This window comes from Heterocephalus glaber, unplaced genomic scaffold (genome assembly GCF_053883595.1).
Source record: "Heterocephalus glaber isolate CG9 unplaced genomic scaffold, H.glaber_assembly_v1.0 deba00001547, whole genome shotgun sequence".
Classification (NCBI taxonomy): domain Eukaryota; kingdom Metazoa; phylum Chordata; class Mammalia; order Rodentia; family Bathyergidae; genus Heterocephalus; species Heterocephalus glaber.
Window position 1 is genome coordinate 18,482,559 of NW_028258340.1, and position 21,415 is coordinate 18,503,973.

At 39.6% G+C, this 21,415-nt stretch overlaps 1 protein-coding gene across 2 annotated transcripts in view; it reads left to right on the top strand.

Moving 5' to 3' along the window:
- Positions 1-21,415, top strand: part of Tasl (TLR adaptor interacting with endolysosomal SLC15A4) — a 95,205-nt gene that overhangs the window by 12,445 nt on the left and 61,345 nt on the right. The gene's annotated exons all lie outside the window — the stretch shown is intronic.

A 21,415-nucleotide genomic window follows, 5' to 3' on the forward strand; every position in this document is an offset into this window, starting at 1 on the left:
ACACCATGTACAAAGTGCTAATAACATCAATGAATGTGGACATTATATGCCATAAACATGATCAACAAGAATGAAAAGAGGGGGCCGGGGATTTAGCTCAGTGGTTTCACCGCCTGCTGTGCAAACGCAAGGACCCGAGCGTGATCCCTAGTACCAAAAAAAAAAAAAAAGGAATGAAAAGAGGGAAAGGAGAACTAGAACAGAGAGGGAGAGGGAGGGAAAGGGATTAAAAAAAGAAACAATCTGCATTATGTACATGTACCAACTCCCCAAGATGATTATAAAATGCATGTACTGCAAACATGTACTAATTTTAAAAATAATTACTGATTGATTGATTATTTCAAACCTGGGCAAGTGCTCTACCATGGAGCTACATCCCTAGCCCTTTTTATTTTATTTTGAGACAAAATTTCACTAAGTTGTTCAGTCTAGACTTTAACCTATGATCCTCATGCCTCAGACTCCTGAAGAGCTAGAATTACAGATGTGCACCACCATGCCTGGCTAAAGAATGACTTCTAAGGTTGTTAGCAGTCAAATTGATAGAGTTAAAGAAATATAGTAGATACCATATTGCTCTGTATCAGTGCTATTATTACCATTATTCCAATATGGCACCATAGGACATGGCCCCCCAGTGCAGAGCCAGCCAGTCAGAGCCGAAGTATACTTCTGGGAATGAGAAAACTGCTGGCACATCAGGAAAGCAACACAGGTATACAGTCATGTATCAGGCAAACAGATTAGAGGTCAGAGGCAAGGTGTCAGCATGATAGCAAGTATTAATCCAAGATTAAGAAGGGAAGACAACTTTAGGCTCCAGATACTCCACTTTGATCAGAATTGATTAGGGCCAGATACACAAGGTTATTAAAGGTCCTCAGGGATTTCCAGGAAACAAAAAGGACTGCCAGCTAACAGTGCCTCCTCTGTCTTGCAAAACTTTCTGCCTACCACCCTGTCCCCCTATCCTGCCTCTGTGTCTAAGTGGCCTAGTTGGCAGGTCACCTATTTTACTTTATCTGTTCCTTTAATTTGTCATGTGTGGATTATGTGTCAAATCATGTAACTATTTTTAAAAATCAAATTCAAAATAGGTCCATGCCTATATGATTGATCTTAGTTATTTGAGGGGGGGAGGTTACAATGTCAGAAGACCCAGTAAATGTAAAATGTTGGTGGGGGAAGAGTCAATAATAGTTAAAGCATGAGCAGAGGTTTACTCTGATGGTCCCAGGAAAGGCTCCTAATGCAAGCTAGTTACCAATGGAGGAAAGGAGGTCATAGCCTGACTGTAAGTATTAGAAGAAATAAAGGAAGGGGTCACTCCCAGCACTTAGGGGAAGAAGTTGACATAGGCCAAACAGGAGTGTGAACTCTGTAAACTTCCTCATCTCTGAATTCAGAATGAGTTCCTGTTTACCTTTCCAGCTTCATCTCTCACAACTTCCCCATGTGTACTGTAACCACTGCCAATGAGCATGCTTGCCATTCTCCAAAGACTTGCTGCTCTTTCCCTGTTCTGTGCCCTTGACCATGCTGTTCTATCTGGAATGTTGTATTGCCAATCAAATTATTCTCATTCTTCAGGGCCTATCTCCAATTCCACTTCTATGAAGTTGATTGCCCAGAAAATATGATCTGTTCTGACTTTGACTGCTATAGCACCTCTCAAAGTCTCTGTTATTATATTTGTCGGCACTTGTTTTATCCATCTTTCCCCTACCTTCCTTCTGTGTTGGTTATCTATTGGCCATCCTATATTTTACTTGGACCTCCTAAGATGCATGTCCTCAAAGTTTCTGCTCACAAAGTACTCCATTTGCTTTAGAGGGGGATGTAACAGGTAAATGGATATTGTAACCTGTGGTAAAGACAAAATGGAAGCCAAAAGTTGGGTGCAGTGGCCACACCTGTAATCCTAGATACTAGAGAGGATATGACAGAAGGATTATAAGTTCAAGGCCAGTTTAGGGCAACTTAGTGAGATACTATCTCAAAATAAAAACAAAACAAAAACAGAATGGGGATGTATCTCAGTGGTAGAGTGCCCCTGGGTTCAATCTCTAGTACTAAAAAAAAAATGCAAAAATTCTAAGGGAGCCTCTAATGAGAGAATTCTAACCAGTCTTTTAGAGTCCGAATTCTGAGAGTAAAGGTAAGAAGTCATTCCAGCAGAGGCAACAGCATGTACAAAGTCCCTGGGGTTATTTACACATTGCTGTAAGGAGCAACACATTAAATATTCATGTCTAGATCTTGGTAAATCAATAACCTAAATATATACATTATATAAATACTTTCCTACTTGTTACATCTTCTTTATTGAAATTAATTTTATTGGTACATTTTAGGTATACAATATAATGACATTCATCATTGGAAATTTGTACCTTTACTAACTTATCTTTGTTCTTATTTTTCCCCATTCCCCTGCCCTCCTTTCAACCCCTCTACCCTTTCCTATTTACAAAGGTTTTGTTTCCATTTTTTCTTTTTCTCATATTAATTCCATTCCCTTCTTTCTTTTTCCCTACCCCTCCCACTTCCCCTTCCCCTCTGCCCCTTTTCTTCCTATTTCTTGTTACATCTTCTAAGAACATTCAATTAGACATCACTGACCTGAATTTATAAATGAGAAAACCATGGCTCAAGGTTTAAATGATTAGTCTGGAATAAATCAAGTTCAGAGTGGCAGAATAAAGATAAAAACATAGGTTTTCTGATGCCAAAACCATGCACTTTCCTCTATATTCTTTTTGCTTCTCAAATCTGGTTTCCTCTGATAGGACAAAACTGGGCATAAGGTCAAGTAAAGGATCCAAGAGAAAAGTTAGAAAAAGAGAAAAGGTAAGAGGTGGAATAAAAATGATATGACCTTCACAATTTTGGCCCACAGTCTAATTTTCCTTCATAAGGTATCCAAAGTCCAATGTTTAATGGGGAGACCAGAGTGCCTTAATCTCTTCCCATGAACTCTGCTTTCACTGGTTGACATTGCCATTCGCATAGGTAATAAAAAGGGAAAAGGAAAACAGGATGACTTCTAACCTACTTAAAGAACTAACATGGATATCGTGATGGTAGCCAACAAGAATGTCATAATATGGAAAGAAAGTATAAAAAATTAGCTTGGAGAAGTTGCACAAATCACTTGCCTGAAATTCTAACCTCAGTACCAGTGACATTTCAGTGGTGTATCTTAAAACAACAGCAGCAGCAACAACAAAACCAATAGGATGGTGTCTTAGTTACTTTTTCTCACTGCTGAGACAAAATACCCAACACCCAAAGTTAAAGGAGGAAAGTTTTATTTGGCTCACAGTTTGTAGAAGTTTTAGTCCATAGTCTGCTGGCTCCAAGGCAGGGTGGCATGGCAGAGGGGCATCGCAGAGGAGAAGCAATACACGGCAAAGCTGGGTAGGTAGAAGCAAGAGAGAAGTGGTGAGCAATACACTAGCCCCCTTTCTGTCCCTTATAACTTATCCGGGCTACCCACTCACACCCAGGGTGGGGCAGCTTTAATCCGAGCATCTCACCATGAATCAATCCCAGCATCACATCCTTGATCCAACGCACAAACCCTAGATTCATCCACCTCTGAAAAGGCCCACCTATGACCACATGAGGCTTTGGGGGGACATCTAGATACAAGCCATAACAGATAGTATCACATTCTAATACGAAACAGTTTAACTTCATTTACATTTTAAAAACATACAGGTATTATGTAAAACACTTAAGAGCAGTAATAAGAATTTTACAAAATCTAAAAAATAATAAATGTGCTGGCCTCTAGAAACCAGCAGGGCCAACTTCAGTAAGAGATGGAAATTGCAATTATTAAGTAAAACTATTGTATCCTTAACTATATTAGGTGTAAATTGCTCTCCTAATAGCCTCAGATGATAGAATATTTGTGTTGGAAGAAACCTTGGAGATAGCTCCTCATGTTTGGTGACTTTTTAAAGTAAAATATCTGGGAGATGGCAGAATGGTGAGCAGCAGAGAAACAGCCTCTCTGAGATTTGATGTACTGACCCTGGAATATTGTGACACAAGGAGAAGGAAGAGGAAAGTGGGTCCCGGGACCCAGGAAGGATCTGAAGTGAGAATTGAAGTCCATAGGGAGAGCAAAAAGAGAGACTTTAATGAAGAGGAGGGAGGTAGCAAGTATCACTCTCTCCCAGAGCCCTGATGGTCAGTGAAGGAATGGCCAACACACGGTGACTACTGGTGACCCCAGAGGCCTCCACAGAGAAACGCACCAGTGGAACAGAGCAGTGGACACAGAGGACCACAGTGGCTGGTGAGTTATCCAGGTTCAGACCTCACATAGAAGAGGGTGATTGGCTGGTAGCTATCTTGGAGAGGGCCCAACTGAGCTCAAAACTCAGAATAACTCAGAACAGTTTCAAGTAGGCTCCCATCTAGTGGCTCCAGGTACCTCTCTGTGGGTTCTGAGTTCAAGTCAGCAGGAGACCAGGGAGCAGAGTTCAAGCCAAAAGGAGACACGTAGACTGTTGTAGGCTCAAGGAATGTGGGTCTAGCCTCAAAGCCAGACACCAGCTTGAACATCAGAGAAACTAAAGAGGCAGGCTGGCTGAGATTATCCACTACCCTACCATGAAGCTATGGCCGGTTTGCTGAGATTAATCAATTCGGCTCTGAACTCTGCCTGTGCTGACTACCAGTGACAGCAGAGACACACCTTGAATTGGATGGGGTTTTTTAAAATTATTTTTAATTTTTTTCTTTTTCCTTTTCTTTTTTCTTCTTTTTTTTCCTCCTTGCTAGTTCTTGTTTTATTTTTCTTTCTTGATTGAACAGTTTCTAGTTTTTTGTTATTGTTCTGTTCGTGTTTTTATTTTTTCCTTTTCACTTTCTCACCTGTCTTCTTCACCAGTTTCCTAAAGTTTGTCCTCCAGCCTTGCTTCTGATCTCTTCCTCTTCTATTTCTGTTTTTTACCCCTTTTAAACTTCTCCTCTAAGGATAAAATTGCCATATTAAGGGCTTATTTATTGCATACAATTTTCAGATTCATTCTAGATTTTACTATATGACCAAAAATCTAGTTCCTATTGTTAAAGGTAGCAAATTAATAGTTACCACAGTTTGTCATTTTCTAGGCTATATTTGATGCTATTGTTATTGTTGATTGTACTACATTAGCCACGGTGACATAATTGTGCTAATCAGTTGTTCTCCTGGTACATCAAGACTGAGATTGCCTAAGGGTCTTAAAAAAAGAACCTATAGGCCAGTGCCAAAGAACTGGTGGCTGGGCCAAGTAGTTAGAAACTTCTCATCCCCAATAAATAGAAGTTAGGATCCTGCAACAGACTGAAAACCCAAAAGCTAGCTACACCTGGAAGACACTTCTGAGTACTCATTTCCTAAGGGTTCTGAATATTGGCAATAAAGCTACTCGCCATAAGCTATTTACAAGCATGAACCCAGGAATCAAACTTCAAAAAAATAGAAAATGAGAAGACACTTAAACAAGGTGCAACACCCCCCCCCGACTTTCAGCTCACCAAAGATAAACTCCAGGGGCAATGAGGTGGAACAATCCCAAAATGACCCACCTGGAGTCTCTGAATCAGTTAACAGCAGAAGTAACAGAGCAGATGAAGGGTTCTAGAAAAAATCAAAGCAGAAATAATTTCCCACATAACTACAGAGATGGTGATGAGAGTGAAAGACCTGCTCAGTGACTAGAGCACTGATGGAAAACATGAACACCCAGCATAGGAAAGAAATGGAATCAATCCAACAGATTGAAACAGATATACAGGAGATTAAAAACTCCATTGAAAGTATATGAAGCAGAATGAGCCAATGTGAGGGCAGAATGTCAGACATAGAAGACAGGATTGTAGTTAGTGATCATGAAAAGAGAGATTTCTTAAAAATAGCAAGGGACCACGAGAAATCAATCTAGCAGCTGCTAGATGATGCAAAGAAGAATAACGTAAGATTGATCAAAGTCAATGAAAAAGCAGGAGATAATACAAATGACATAAAAAAACCTGTTCTCAGAAGTAATGACAGAAAACTTCCCATATAGGGAAAAAACTGACACACAGATGAGTGAGGCATATAGGACACCAATTAGCCATGATAAAAAAAATCTTCCCTAAGGTGTATAATAGTCAAGATTCCAGAAATTCAACACAAGGACAGAATATTAAAAGTTGTTAGAGAAAAGAATCAAATTACTTATAAAGGAAAGCCCATCAGAATCACAGCAGACTTCTCAACACAAACTTTCAAGTCAAGGAGAGCTTGGAGTGAAGTATTTCTTTTTTTCTTTTTTTTGTCGTACTGGGGATGGAACTCTGGACCTTACACTTATGAGGCAAGTGTGGCACCACTGAGCTAAATCCCCAGCCCCTTGAAACGAAGTATTTCAAGCCCTAAAGGAAAACAAACTCCAACTCAGATTGATGTACCCTGAAAAACTATCTTTCAAAATTGATGGAGAAATAAGATACTTCCATGATAAAGAACACCTGAAGAAATTCATGACCACCAAACCAGTACTCCAAAGTGTTCTGAAGGACATTCTAGAAAGAGACAACAAGAATTACAACTCCATGAACATCACCCAAAGGAATGAATCCACCAGGCAAGGCAAGAAATTGTACAGAAAATGAAAGAAGAAAGCCAACAACAGGAAAATAACATGACAGAGTTAAGACAATACATATCAGTTATAACCATCAATGTTAATGGTTTCAATTCAACAATCAAAAGAAACAGACTGGGGCCGGGGATTTAGCTCAGTGGTTTCGCTGCCTGCTGCGCAAGCACAAGGACCCAAGTTCGATCCCCGGTACCAAAAAAAATAGACTAGCAGAATGGATCAAGAAGCAAGATCCAAAAATATGCTGCATATAAGAAACACATTTAATTCAAAAAGAAATTCATAGACTGAAAGTCAAAGGATGGAAAACAATATTCCATGCAACAGGAACCTAGAAAAAAGCAGGGGTAGCTATTCTATTTGCAGACAAAGTGGATTTCAAGCCAAGACTGATTAAGAGAGACAAAGATGGTAACTACATCCTTGTAAAGGGAACAGTCCAAGAGGAAGAGATGACAATCATAAATATATATGCACCAAATAGCAGTGGAACCAACTATATAAAACAAATGAAAAATCATATAAGCACTAATACAGTTGTAATGGGAGACCTCAATACCCCACTGTCACAAATAGATCAACTAGACAAGAAATCAACAATGAGGGCCAGGGATTTAGCTCAGTGGCACCATACCTGCCTGGCAAGTGCAAGGTCCTGAGTTCAGTCCCAAGTATCAGAAAAAAAAATAATGAAATATTAGAACTGAACAAAACTTTTGAACAAATGGACCTAGTAGATGTCTACAGAGTGTTCCACCCCACATCAGGATATACATTCTTTTCAGCTGCACATGGGACATTCTCCAAAATAGATCACATACTAGTGCATAGAACATGCTTAAGTAAACACAAAGGAATTTAAATTATCCCATGCATATTATCAGACCATAGTGCAATGAAATTGGAAATCAACAGCAAAAGAAACCAGAACTTCATAAACACATAGAAATTAAACAACACCCTCCTGAACAATGAATGGGTCACAGATGAAATTAAAGAAGAATCAGACAGTTTCTACAATTAAATGATAATGACAATACAACATACCGGAACTGATGAGAAACAATGAAAGCAGTCCTACAAGCAAAATTTATAATCGTGAATACTCATATCAGGGAAACAGAGTGGGCTCAAATAAGCAACCTAATGTTGAACCTCAAGCTTCTGCAAAAAGAAGAGCAAGTCAAGCCCAAAGCTTGTATGAGGGAGGAAATTATAAAAATCAGAGCAGAAATTACTGCAGTGGAGACTAAAAAAATACAAAGAATCAATGAATCAAAAAGTTGGTTTGTTGAAAGATTAAATAAAATGGACAAATCCTTAGCCAAGCTTATGAAAAAAAAGAAACAAAAGATTCAAATCCACACATTTAGGAATGAAAAGGGGGAAGTCACAACAGACCCTGCAGAAATCCAAAAGATCATCAATACCTACTTTGAGAATCTGTATTCTAATAAGATGGAAAATGCAGAAGAAATGGACAGATTCCTAGATATATATGAATTACCAAAACTAAATCAAGAAGATACAGAAATTCTAAATTAAACCAATATCAGCCATTGAAGTTGAATATGTAATTAAAAACCTACCAACAAAGAAAGGCCCTGGTCCTGCTGGATTCACTGCTGAATTCTACAAGAAATTTAGAGAAGACCCAATGCTGCTACTTCTCAAACTCTTTAATGAAATTGAAAGGGAAGCAATACTCCCAAATTCATTCCTGGAAGCAAGCATTACCCTGCTTCCAAAACCAAAGAAGGATCCAACCAAAAAGGAGAGTTATAGGCCAATCTCCCTAATGAATACAGATACAAAAATCCTCAATATGATACTGGCAAACAGAATGCAGCAAATCATCATGAAGGCTATACATCATGACCAAGTCAAATTCATCCCAAGGGTGCAGGGATGGTTCAACATATGCAAATCAATAAATGTGATACATTATATTAATAGGGCCAAGGACAAAAACTATATAATCCTCTCAATAGATGCAGAAAAAGCATTTGACAAGGTTCAACACCCATTCATGATAAAAACTCTATAGAAAATTGGTATAATAATGTTGTTTATCTCAATCTGGTAAATGCCATCTATGACAGACCAAGAGCCAACATCATACTAAACTGACAAAAACTGAATGCTTTCACTCTAAAATCAGGAACAAGACGAGGATGTCCACTGTCACCACTCTTGTTCAATGTAGTTCGGAAACATTAACCAGAGCAATTAGACAAGAGAAAGAAAGAAAAGGAATAAAGATAGGAAAGGAAGACTGTCATTATTTGCAGATGACATGATACTCTACATGGAAGACCTCAAAACTCTCCACCAAAAGACTTCTAGATTTGATAACCAAATTCAGTGGCATTGCTGGATACAAAGTCAACACTCAAAAATCAATAGCCTTTCTCTACATGAATAACAAACTCATGAAGAGAGAAATTAGAGAAACAAAAACAGAAACACTAAATCTGCTGGAAGAGAGAACAGGTAGAACACTTGAGGACATAGAAGTAGGCAAAGACTTCATGAACAAAGCCCAGACTTCATGGGAAATACTGCAAAGAATCAACAACTGGGACTTCATCTTATTAAAAGCTTTTGCACAGCAAGAGAACCCACCAACAGAGTGAAGAGACAACCCACAAAGTGGGAAAATTTTTTTATGAACTATTCATCAGATAAAGGACTATTATCTAGAATATATAAAGAACTCAAAAAAAATCAGACCACCCCCAAATTTAAAGACCCAGTCCAAAAGTGGGCATCTTAAATGAAAAGACACTTCTCAGATGAAGAATTAGAAATGGCCAGTAAATATATGAAAAAATGTTCAACATCACTTGTCATTTGTGAAATGCAAATTAAAATGACACTGAGATTCTGTGAAAGAATGATGCTGGTGGGGCTGTGGGGAAAAGGAACCCTTCTCCACTGTTGGGAGTGTAGACTGGTGCAGGCATTGTGAAAATCCGTGTGGAGATGTCTCAAAAAACTAAAACTAGAGGTTCCATTTGACCCAGCTATTCCCCTTCTTGTTATCTTCCTGGAAGAATTAAAAGCATCATACCACAGCAACATATGTATGCCCATGTTTATTGCAGCACAGTTTGTAATAGCTAAATCTTGGAAACAGCCCAAATGGCCATGAACTGACAAGTGGATAAAGAAGATGTATTTTTTTATACAATGGAGTACTACTCTGCCATAAAGGATGAGCTTCAGCGATTTATAGCTAAATAGATGGACCTTGAGACTACTTTTAAGTGAAATAAATGAGACACAAATGTTTAAATACTGAATTTTTTCTCTGGTGTGAGGCACCAAAAGTGTAAATAAGGGCTATATATAAAATAAACATTTGAAAATGGGAAGAAAGTGTTCAGAGGAGAAGGGGAACAATGGAGGAGGGAGAGAGGAAGGAAGGGACAAGAAAAAAAGTGAAAATAGGAAGAAAAAATGGAAAAAAGCTTTTGTACATAGGGAGGCAAGGGGGCTTGAGGGAGAAAATGGGATAAAATAAAATTTATTTTTAAAAAAGTAATATATCTGGGGTATTTTCATATACATGGGTCGTTTTATTTTCAAAATCTTGCAAAGTAGACATGACAAGTGGTCCTCAGTTTTACAGATAAGAAAACCAAGACATTCTGTCAAAAGAATAACAAATGAACATGCCAAATTTTTTGCCTTTCTGTTTCAAATAAATCATTGATCCTGCTGCACCTCTTGGGTGTCCTAGTCAATTCTTTGTTTAGGTTGTCAAGAGCCCCAAAGCAGTAAAAGGAAGACTTCAAATTTGACCCCAGCCTGGGTAAGTTAGAAACTTAGCAAGATGCTGCCCCTTGCTAAGAATTTTTAAATGTTTATGCTTTTTATGGTACTATATGAAGCTTCATGAATTTTTATTGATCTCAGGGAAATTATAAGGAATAATAATAACAAAGGAAAAACTTGGCATTTCAATATTTTCTTTTCTTTTTTGGGGGGAGTTGATTTTTTTAGAGACAGGGTCTCAATATGTAGCTCAGGCTGGACTCAAACACACAGTAATCCTCCTGCCTCAGCCTCCCTAGTGCTGGGATTACAAGTGTGCACCAATATGCCCGGCCCTTAATATTTTATGAAATTCAATAAGGAGGTAAAAAGGGTTCCTTTATTTGTGCAACAAGCAGTTTACAAAAATACAATAAAGTAAAAAAAAAATTATATCACTGTCAGGTAAAAGTGCTCAAGACCAAGACCAGACCAGGCCACAACAAGCCTTTATTAGGGGAATAGATCTGCCGGGCTGTCTCTGGACAAAGGAGAGACAAAAGCAACATGGCCGGGGCAGGGAGAGTCTTTTATAGAGACAGGGGTGTGGTTCATAGGGGCTGAGGCGGGGTTGAGTGAGGTAGTGATCAGGGAGTGGAGGAGCCATGACGTTGCTAGGTGGTAAGAGGTGAGCGAGTATTAGGTTACTCTCTAGGTGGGACCAGGGGCATGCTGGGAAGAAGGGTTTATTCTTTGGTGGGAGCAACCATCTTGGCATGATGTCACACAGGGGAGGGGGCAAGGCACCATAGGAAGAGGGCAGCTACTATACATAATGGCTGCTGAGGTAGTGGAAGACCTATCAATCACCAAGAGGTTATATGGGGCTTGGTTCATTTCCTATGGCCACTATAACAAATGACCACAAATTCAGTGGCTTAACACACATCTGTTGCCTTATAGTTGTGAGGTTAGAAGTCCACAGTGGGTCTCAGGGTGCTACAATCATGGTATTGGCAAAATTGTACTCTTTCCTGGAAGCTCTAGGGGAAACTTCACATTCTTGCCTTTGTTGGCTGCAGAGGCTACTGGGATTGTTTGGTCCAGGTCATCTTCGAAAACAGCAATGATCACTCTAGTCTTTCTTGTTACTTTTCCCTGATTACTCTTTTCCACTTTTAGGGGTGCTTGTAATTACATGAGACTCACAGCCTTGATTTCCTGTTGCCATGTAAGGTTACATATTCACAGTTTTCAGATCCTAGAATATGGACATTTGGGGGAGCATTATTCTATCTACCACAGCACCTAAGGACAATGACCATTTCTTGGTCATTGTGTGGGTGCTTCCAATATAAGCCAGAGGAGCTTTGTGATAGTTAAATGTGGTGTCAACTTGAATCAGAAATACCTAGCTGGTTGGTTGAGCATAGTTCTGGGTGCTTCTGGATGATTGGCTTACTGAAGATGGAAAACCTACCCTGGGTGTAGGTGGATCTAACCAATAGGCTTGTGGCTTAGATGCATTAAAAAGCTAAAGAAGAAGGAAGTTTCACTTCTTTTTCTTTGGAGGAGCTCCAGTCTTCACCATCACCTTTGGAAGTCTGTCTCCAGGTTTCCAGTACAGACCTTTCAGCTTCCTGATATGGACTTACACCAGACTCTGCAGTGAGCTTCAGGCCTTCTACTTGTGACTAGATCTTTCGGATCTCCAGCACAAAGATGGCCCTTTTGGGCCGGGGATGTAGCTCAGTGGTTTCGCTGCCTGCTGTGCAAACACAAGGACCCGAGTTCAATCCCCGGTACTAAAAAAACCCCACAAAAAACATGGCCCTTTTGCATTCTTGCATACCTGGCTCTGCAGGTGACCATTGTAAATCCTACCTTGTAAATCCTTTATAGATTCTATACATGTATATATTTTATATTAAATCTATTCTTCTAGTGAACCTTAACTGATACAGGGTTGATGCTAGTAATTATCTGGTGAGGTCAAATGTGGCTTTATAATCTCACCCTGGCAATACTTCAATCTGGCCTAGCCTGAAGGAAAACCTGTTATGCTAGTTTCTAGTTTTATATTTGAGCTGAATCTGGGAAGTAACAGTGATAGGTCTCCTACTACCTCAGCAGCTATTATGGATAGTAGCTGCCCTCTTCCTATCATGCCTTGCCCCCTCCCCTGTGTGATGTCATGCCAAGATGGTTGCTCCCACCAAAGAATAAACCCTTCTTCCCAGCATGCCCCTGTTCCCGCCTAGAGAGTAACCTAATACTCGCTCACCTCCTACCACTTAGTGACATCACCGGCTCCTCCATTCCCTAGTCACTACCTCACTCAACCCCACCTCATCCCCTACAAGTCCCACCCCAGTCTCTATAAAAGACTCTCCCAGCCCCAGCCATATTGCTTTTGTCTCTCCTTTGTTCAGAGACAGCCTGGCAGATCTATTCCCCTAATAAAGGCTTGTTGTGGCCTGGTCTGGTCTTGGTCTTCAGCCTTTTACCTGACAAACAGGATTCCTGATTGCTTAAATGCTTTATCCCTTTCCTCTTCTTCTTTATGTGATGTGTATTTCCTGCCCCTGCTTCTGTATCAGTGCTTTTGCCCTTGTGCAGAGTTCCTCATACACTAGCACAACTACAACTTTTAAAAATGAAGAGGAGGGCTGGGGGTTTAGCTCAGTGGTGCCACTGCCTGCCTCGCACACGCAAGATCCTGAGTTTGATCCCTGATACCAAAAAAAAACCGAAAAGGAGTCTTCTAATGGAGACCAAGTACCTTGTCCTTGGCACACCACTTTTTGTTGTGGGTACTGCATCTGCAGCCCTTTTTATTCATTTATTTTTTCGATCTCGCTTAATTACCCAGTTGACCTCAAACTTGTGATCCTCTTGCCTCAGTCTCCCTGGTAGCTGGGATTACAGGTGTGCAGCTTTGCACCCAGTCTTGGCATACCTCTTGAGAATGTCCTACCACTCTCCTGCTGTAGTATACTTCTGATCAGTCTTCACTGAAAAAAGGCATGCACTAGCAACATTTATTTGAGTTGCATATGTGTGATATACACAAAGAGACAGATACAACTCTGGAGGTTTAGATAGGAAAAGAAAGATTTTATTTTGGCTTGAAATAGAAACATAATGCAAAATTTAAGAGTAAAAGATAATTTGGGGCTAATAATCACAATCATACTGCTTTAGGAATGTCAGTTCTTTTCTAAGATCTCAAATGCACATTTTCTTCAAGCTTAATATTTTTTTTTAAGAGTAGGAAAAATTTACTGGGAGAAAGCTTCTGCCTAAGAGAGACAGAAGGGGGACCAGAAAGTGGGTTGCCCACCCACCCCACTCTACGAAGATGTTTTATACAGCATGAGGCGGGACAAAACCATGACCAACCAATAAGATTACAAGTACAGTCACCCAGGTAATATTGATTAAATGGGGGTCAAATGGGGGAGCAAGTCACATAGCAAGCATACAAGGATTTTCAGTAAGGGTGGGTCAGGGATATTTCCTGGAGAGGCTGGGTTAAGACCTTGGCTTCCCACCCAGGGGACTGATACCTACTTAGAATATCAATCAGGGCTATTCATCCTAATGGGTATGCTAATTTCTCTCCTTTTACAATGCTGGTCTTCAGTGAATGTATCTTCAATGTCCTCCATGTTGGCTCCTTGTGATCTAGCACTGTCTAACTGCCTACAAGATATCTAATTAACTTACCTATCTGCAGTATTCCCCCCTCTGAAGAAGTACCTCTAACTTCTGTGAGGGGGCAAAGGGCGAAGACCATTCTGGCTACTTCAAGCTAAAGAGGGTCGTTGTTGTGATCAGCAGTTATAGAGTTACTCTACAGAGGGTCTATCTAAAGGCCCTCCATAGGTTCCAGGCATTGTTATCTTGGTAGCTGTATAGCTTTGAATCTGGAGGAGACAAAAGCCAAACAAACAGTTAAGAATACATGGGCTAAATAATAAGGTCAGCAGGACTGCTATGAATATAGCCAACAAAGGTTTCCACTGGGAGGAACTAGTAATAGCTCCCCACAAAGAGGATAAGAAGGTCAAGGGACTTCAGAATCCAACATAGAAGTCATATTGTATAGTTTAGTAGTTATGAGTTGTTTACATGGTCAATCTGGTGGATCCCGGTAAAAGAATTCTAGCACATTTGTTATTGGTTCCATTTGTATGACTGCTTGGAGTTTGGCTGGCTCTAGGCAAGAATAAACAAAACTTTTAAGAAATTAGAGCCTGTATAATCTAAGCATGAGCACACTAGAATGGAAAGGCAGGTTGGGAAGAAAGTCACACTTAGAAATTGAAATAATGATTGTAACCTGCTGGCTCTTATAGATTCTACCATTGTTTTTTTCCTAATGATCCGTAACTGTGGTCAGCTACTGGTGTAGCTAGAAACTGTCAGAAGGGGTCAGTGACTGGAGCCCCTTTTTATATCTAGCTTTATTACTATGGCATTATTTTATACCTCTTTTGGTTATTCTTTTCTGCTGTGTGTTTAAGACCAAGTTAAAGTGAGACCTGTGTCAATCAGTATAAACCTCTTGCTATCGATCAAGGTCAGTTAAGTTTCCTCAGGCTTTACTTTGGAACCATGCATAGAGCCTCTCAGCTCCTCTGTCAGTGTCAGCCATCAGGCTGGGTCATGGCCTTGCTTAATCATGTTGCTTTCAGTGAAACTGTGGGAGATTTTCCCCTCTTGGTGACCCTCCTTTGGCACATGGTACATTTGTCCAGAGCCTATGAAACAAAGTTACAATCTATGAAGCAAAAAGACCAAAGTTAGAACCTATGAAAGAAAACTCTTACCTCTGACCAGTAATCTCAGTGGAAACTCCAAAATGATATAGGGGGAAGAGATGTAACTCCCAAACCTACCAAATATCTGAAACGCAAGTTGGTGTTCTCTAAAATCAAAGAATGAATTCCAGGAACAACAGAGGTTAAGAGTAGGAATATCTTATTGGGAGAAAGAAAGCTTCTGCCTGAGAGACAGAAGGGGGACCGGAAAGTGGGTTGCCCCTCTTCAAGCTTAATATTTCCTCTTGATTTTTTTTTCTAAGTTCTTTTATTGGTACATTTTAGGTATACAATTCGTTTACATTTATCGTTGGGTGTTTGTACCTGTACATGATGTATCTTTGTTCTTATTTTTCCCCATTACCTGTGCGCCCTTCACCCCCTCCACCCTTCCCTATTTACATAGACATCATTTCCATTTTTTTTTCTTTTCTCATAGTTTTTCCTTTCCCTTCTTTCCTTTCCCCTTCCCCTCCCTTCACCCCTTCGTCTTTGGACCTTTTTTGCTATTTCAAATTATCAGTTATTCATTTTAATCATTTTAACCCTTGTTTACACTATCAGCTTCTCGCACTAGAGAAGCTATTCGGTATTTACACATGTGTGTCCTATTTATTTCACTTAAGAGTATGGCCTCAATATACATCCATTTAGCTATAAATGACTAGTTTTTCATTCTTTATGGCTGAGTAGTACTCCATTTTATAAAAAAACCACATCTTTATCCAGTTTCCAGTTGACAGGCACGTGGGCTGTTTCCAAGCTTTAGCTATTACAAACTGTGCCGCTATGAACATGGGTGCACATATATCGCTGTGGTATGATTCTTTTAATTCTTTTGGGAAGATACCCAGCAGGGAAATAGCTGGGTCAAGTAATATCCAACCCAAAATTTGAAAACAAGGTCAGGAAAAAAAAATGATCATTTAAAGCGTATCTAACAGGAATCAAAATAGGAGCAATTAAATCATGAGCAAGAGTTACCTATCCATAGTTCTATGAGTTTTTTTGGGAACTAAGCCAGAACTTCAGTGCAGGTCTTTGAACTTCCAATTCCAGAAGTTATACTCTTTAAATTGATACAGAATTCTGGCTTGTTGTATCTTAGAGGGATGGGCAAAATTTCAAGGTAAGGCAGCTGGTCAGTGGGGAGAATCCCTCCCCAGTGACAAATGACAAGGTTAGAGTGTCCAACAGGGAGTGCACTTCCTGTATTTTGTCTAGCTGGCATTTGGTAAAGGTGTGGGCCCCTAGCAGGTTCTCAGCAAACAGTTCCTTGACAGAGGTAATGCTGCTTGACAAAGGTAATGTATTTTTCACCTAGTTTAAAGGGGAACAATAAGAGAAATCAGCCAATAGCCTCCATAAATGGTTGGTTCTCAAGGAAAAGATATCAAGAGAATTTGCATGTGAGGGTGAGGAAGGGTTGTGGTTGAAGAAGTGGAAATTACAGATGGCTTTGGACATGTAAACACAGGGAAAGACAGCCAAGAAACACAATTCTTATGTCATTTTCAATGCAATATAAAGTTTCTTTCATTTGCATGAGGCTCCATGTATAATATGAGTGTGGGTGTCAGGTTGGGGAGAAGAACAGGGAGCACATTCATGACTCCCTGAGCTGACCTATAAGAACATTCCTATCATCCCTGCTTCACTCTCCCTTCTCTTCCCCTTCTACCCACCAAAAGGAAAGACAGGAAGAAACAAAGCACACTTCAAATCACAGGAATTAAGAAGCCAAGTATCCTTGTGTAGTTAGCGTATGTTATTTCAGTAAGTGGCTTCTGCTGATGACATACCCCGTAAAGGTTATGTAATCTGGTTGTGAAATGTACAACAAAGAAACAACGTCTTCATCGGCAGCTTTTTATAAATTGCACATCTATCTCTTTTTTCTTTGCTCATAGCTAAATATCAACTTGTTCATGATCTTTGGAATTCAGAAAAAAGAGCATATCAACTGCAAGACAAAAGTTTTTATTCTGTTAAAATCCAGAGAAAATCAACATCCCCAGCTGAACCCTCATGACTTTTATGCCATATTTTCTGAGTTAATGAGAAAAAAATGTATTTTTTGTTTTGTTTTGTTTTTGTTTTTGTTTTTGTTTTGGTGCGGGGGATCGAACTCAGGACCTTGTGCTTTCCAGGCAGGCACAATGCCACTGAGCTAAATCCCAGCCCAAAGATACACATATTTTTTTACTTGAGATTGAACCCAGGGCCTTCTCACTGAGGTACATCACTAGTATTTTATTTTATTTTGAGACAAGTCTGATTAAGTTACTAAGTTGCTCAGACTGAGCTTGAATTTGTAATCTTCCTGCCTCAGCTTCACAGAGTGCTGGGATCATAAGTGTGTGGCACTATACCTGGTGAAGAAAATACCTTTGGTATTAGAAATTTAATGGTGGTATGCTTTCCTTTCCAAATAAATTGCTTGATTTATCTTTTCTGTCTGTGTGTCCATACTGTTGGAAATTTTAAGTTTGCACCATGTTTATCCTGACTACAAATCAAAACTAGTTAAATGGAAAAAAACCCCTAGTTAAATGTCCTTTAGTGAGAAAGAACATATTGAGAAATCACAAGTCATTGATCTGTTTACATTTCTAAGTGTTAAATATTTATTTTAAGTGAAAAAAATTATTACTGTCAGTCTCCATTTAATGAAGGTGGTTTAGCAAAGCCACTTCAAAGTTATGACAGCATGAAAAATCTGTGTCTCATTTTGTATTTTATAGCAGGAATCAAAGTTCATCCAGTGCTCTAACTTGCAGAGACTTTTAACTTAAGTTAGTAAAGAATTAGTTTTGGGGGTATTTTTTCTTTATTGGGCAATATTTAATAGAGTTGTTAATTGTTCTTTGACAATTAAGAGATAGTTATGAAAAACCAACTGAGGTGCAAGGAAAACAATTATTTGGGTAAGGGAGTCTGATAACTTAGTTCTAAGGCATAATTTATTAAATGAATGACCTTGGGCAAATCACCTGTGATGGAAATTATCTGAATTGCACTTGAATTGAGGGAATGGTAACTGAAAAATCCAAAAGTGCAGCAATTAGTATCCTGGTCTTGAGCAAGGACTGTGGAGTCAGACTGCCCAAGTTCAAATCCAGATCAATTGTCTACTGGTTTGGCCTGCAGCAAGTTACTTAGACTCTCCTTGCATCACTTCACCATCTATAGAACATGTGGGTGAAAACAGTACCTACCACAGAGCCATTATTATTAAATACAGCATGGTGGGAAGTACTTTTTTATTTTTTTGTATTAAATTCTTTTATTGGTACATTGTAGGTATACAACACAATTACATTTCTCATTGGGAATTGTACCTTTACATAATGCATCTTGGTTCTTATTTTTCCCCATTCCTAGCCCTCCCTTCACGCCCTCCACCCTTCCCTATTTACAAAGACTTTATTTCCATTTTTTCCATTTCTCATCATTTTTTCCTTTCCCTTCTTTCCTTTGCCCTGCCCCTCCCACTACCCCTACCCCTTTGGACCTTTTATTCCTATTTTACATTATCAATTATTCATTCTAATCATTGGTACATTTTAGGTATACAACATAATGACATTCATCATTGGAAATTTGCACCTTTACATAGTCTCTCTTGGTTCTTATTTTTCACCCTTGCCCAGCCCTCCATTCAAATTTACCAAGATTTTGTTCCTATTTTTCCATTTTCTCATATTAATCCCATTCCCTTCTATCCTTTCCCTAGCCCTCCCACTTCCTTCCCCTTTGCCCCTTTTCTTCCTATTTCACATGACCTATTATACGTTTAGTCCTTATTTACACTTTCAGTTTCTCACACCAGAGAAACTATTCAGTATTTACACATGTGTATCCTATTTATTTCACTTCAGATTATTCCCTCAATGTGCATCCACTTAGCTATAAATGTCTCTAATTTCTCATTTTTTATGGCTGAGTAGTACTCCATTTTATAAAAAAACCACATTTTCTTTATCTAGTCTCCAGTTGATGGGCATTTGGGCTGTTTCCAAGTTTTAGCTATTACAAACTGTGCTGCTATGAACATGGGCGCACATATATCACTGTAGTATGGTTCTTTTAATTCTTTGGGGAAGATCCCCAGCAGTGGAATAGCAGGGTCAAATGGGACTTCCAGTCCTAGTTCTTTGAGGTATCTCCATACTGATTTCCACAGTGGTTGCACCAGTCTACACTCCCACCAGCAGTGGAGGGTGGAAAGTACTTTTAATTCTTAGAATTATTGTGCCAAGTGATCTTAACATTGAAATTGGCTATATATCAATCATTTACAGAAGAATTGACTACACGTCATGCTTGAAATTTTTTGAGCATCAAGAAAAAAAAACAAAGCCCTTATGGATGACAACCCAAACCATCTGCATTCACAGAGCTAAGTGTAAAATGTCTTCATATAAGATATATACATATATATATATATATATATAAATGTCTAGAAAGTAGTAAAGGACACTTATAGCATGTAGTAATATATTCTTTACAAACACATTTATTAGTATAATAAGTGCTTCTTAAATTACCCTTCCTTTTCTTTTTGGTTCTCCACTGGAGAAGAGTGGGCTTGGGAGATTACTGTACTGTTAATCTGTTTAAGCCATCATCTTTGGGTAAGTGCCCTTTGGTGCCTACTAGCCCACCTCATAAGTACAGCCAGTGCTAGTTGAAGATTCTGGGGGATGGCACATTTCATCCTGCCTGAGCCACGATGGTTTTCTGAAAGGAATGGACACAAGAACCAGCGCAAGTACAAAACTGTTCTCAGCTGCAGAAAGCTAGCTGATCCTTATGGATAAAGGACTGAAGAAATCCAGCACTCAGCTATTTTGCATACGTAAGAGCCTTGTGTATGTGGGAGGTGTCCAATGTGGACATTTCCCAGGCCTTCAAAGGGCCTTCTTGTCTTTATTTTTTCTGTCCTACCTCCACAGTACCTATTAGTCTCTTCTGAAGCTTTGCAGATTTTGTAGTGCAGGTATTATAGGCAGCTAAGTTAATTAGAAATATTATACGCAGTCAGGCAGGGCTGGCCCCTCAAAGAAGTTGATACAGAGGACAACTGTGGCTGGAGGCACATTCACTGAAGGCTTCAAGAAAAAGAGGAATACTACACCCACATTATTCCCCTAGGGATGAACAGCAGTGATTGGTATTCTAAATAGGCATCAGTCACTGTAGGTGGGGACCGAGATCTCCCCAGCCTATTCCTTCCTGGAAAATCCCTGTTCATTTCATGTAAACCTACATGACTTGGTTCCCCATTTTATATACATTTAATCAATATTACCTAACTGACTATACTTGTTGTAATCTTATTGGTTGACCATAGTTTTGTCCCACCTTGTGATCTCCCATTGGGTCAACATTATCTAAGAGTGGGCTGGGGATTTAGCTTAGTGGTGCTGCTTCCTGCCTCGCAAGCACAGGTTCCTGAGTTCCATCCGCAGTACAAAACAAAAATAAAAACAAAAACATTATCTAAGAGACCTGTACCTTTTTCTTTGGTTTTTTGAGGGAGGGTCTCCCTTTGTATTTGAGGCTGGCCCTGAACTCACTATGTAGCCCAGGCTGGCCTCAAACTCTTGGTGATGCTCCTGTTTCAGCCTCCCGAGTGCTGGGATTATAGCACCATGCCCGGCTCATAGAGACTTATACTTTTTTTTTTGAGACCTATACTTTTAATCTTATTAGTTGACTATAGTTTCGTCCCACCTTGAACCCACCTCAACTCTTGGTTTTGCTGAATAAAACACCCTTGAGAAGTAGGGTTGGCAGGCAACCCACTTTCTGGGCCTCCTTCTGTCCCTCTTAGACAGAAACCATGTTTCTCTCAATAAATTCTGCCTACTTTTTGTCAGGCTTGATCTGGTCATGAAATGGTAATGAATATGCTGTTCAATTCCAAGCTATGGTTAAAACCGCAGCCCTCAGCAAAACATGCAGCAGATGCAGGTGGTGCTGTCTCCTCCCAATACAGTCTGTGGTGTCTCCGAGCAGATAGAACACAGAACTGGATGTCACAGGGAAGAGATAAGACTACAAAGTATGGCACAACATCTTCCCTGCCTTGACCACTGCATGGATCCCAACCACACATGTTTGCACTGACCCCTACACATGACAGACATGCCAGGCCCCTCTCCCAATCCC